Below are 1,811 nucleotides of genomic sequence, written 5' to 3' on the forward strand. Positions count from 1 at the left end.
GTAGATACTACAACGTCTAATACTTCAGCTTCATTCATCGCACCCAAAGATAAACTGCAGTGCTTTACAACTATAGGATAGGAAGAGCTAAATAAACTTATCACTGCATCTAAATCAACAACATGCCTGTTAGATCCTGTACCCACTAAATTACTGAAAGAGTTGTTACCTGTAGCAGAAGAACTGCTTCTCAATATTATTAACTCGTCGTTTTCTTTAGGTCCCATCCCAAAACCATTCAAGCTGGTGGTTATTAAGCCTCTTATTAAGCTTCCTCTACAGTCAAAAATCTGGGTGTTATATTAGACAGCAACTTGAAAATCAACTTTGAAAATCATGTTTCCCATGTTACAAAAACAGCATTCTTCCATCTAAACAAAAATTGCCAAGCTACGAAACATGTTACCTATTTCTGATGCAGAAAAGCGAGTTCATGTATTCATGACCTCTAGACTGGACTATTGTAATGCACTGCTAGGTGGTTGTCCTGCATCTTCAATAAACAAGCTACAGGTAGTTCAAAATACAGTGGCTAGTTTCCTTACCAGGTCAAGAAAATATGATCATATTACCCCGATTTTACAGTCTCTGCACTGGCTACCTATTAAGTTCCGTATCATTTACAAAATATTATTACTTGCCTATAAGGCCCTTAATGGGTTAGCTCCTGCATACCAAACTAGTCTTCTACCACGCTATTGTAGCGTCTGCGTAGGATCATGCTGGAGTGTTGGACTGTTTATGGCTTAAAAGACCCTTTTAGCCTTTTGACATTTGCATATAAATTACAGTTCTGGTCAGAGATGTTACTTGTATAGGGGTTGTAAATTGCCAAATGGTTCTTCGCCGTCAAAAAGCCAAACTTGAAACAACATACAGAACTACCAAATTTTGCTATAAGTTTGACCGCATCATATAATAATTGCTGTTAATAGTGTTCATCATCTGCTTGATTATGACTTTAATTGATTTTACCTTACATTTCTGCTAGGGATGCACCGATACCGATACTGGTATCAGTATTGGGCCCGATACTAAGCTCCTGTACTCGTTAAAATGCCCTGATACCAAATGCCGATACCACACAGCATGTGATAAGTGCCATATTCAGACAATGAAACACCGACAACAGAACAACAGACAGCAGAATGGAATTATTAGAGATTAAGGATGTCTACGAAGTATATGTATGCAATGAATATAATGTTAAACATTCAGTATTAACACCTGTATAGCTGATGTGCGCGAGTTGATAAGCAAAGCATGCTGAGTTGATTAAGCACTCAGCCGCCCAGATGCGCGAGCTTGTCGAGTGAATATACCTTTCTCACAGACATCACTGGAAAGTTTGTAGTTCGGTCGGATAACATCAAAAACAAGTAAGCAAAACAATGCCCAAGTTACTTAATGGTAGGGAGAGAGAGAGAGAGAGAGAGAGAGAGAGCGCGCGTGCGCAATTCTGTTGTGTGATCTTTGATGTTCACTCACTTAGCACACGCATCATTTGGATTAAAACTAAATCGTAAAAATAAGACCATTTATAGGGGCATTCACTATAAATGTCATTTATTTTTAACCTTAGGCATACACGACTTTCTGGCGAAAGTGAATCTAACAGCTTGTGTGAAATGCACTAGGCTGTAGTATTCTGCATCAGTACAAATACGTGCGTGCATTGCGCGTTTTGCTTGCTTGATTGTTTCTGCATTATATGAGTGGCTTTGGAATATAAATCGCTGCACGTTTCAGATGAAAAAAAAATTATATTTCTGAAAATATCACAGTTAGGAGATTTATAACTAGTGGTTCCC

This window comes from Sinocyclocheilus grahami, unplaced genomic scaffold (genome assembly GCF_001515645.1).
Source record: "Sinocyclocheilus grahami isolate Dianchi unplaced genomic scaffold, SAMN03320097.WGS_v1.1 scaffold1140.1, whole genome shotgun sequence".
Classification (NCBI taxonomy): domain Eukaryota; kingdom Metazoa; phylum Chordata; class Actinopteri; order Cypriniformes; family Cyprinidae; genus Sinocyclocheilus; species Sinocyclocheilus grahami.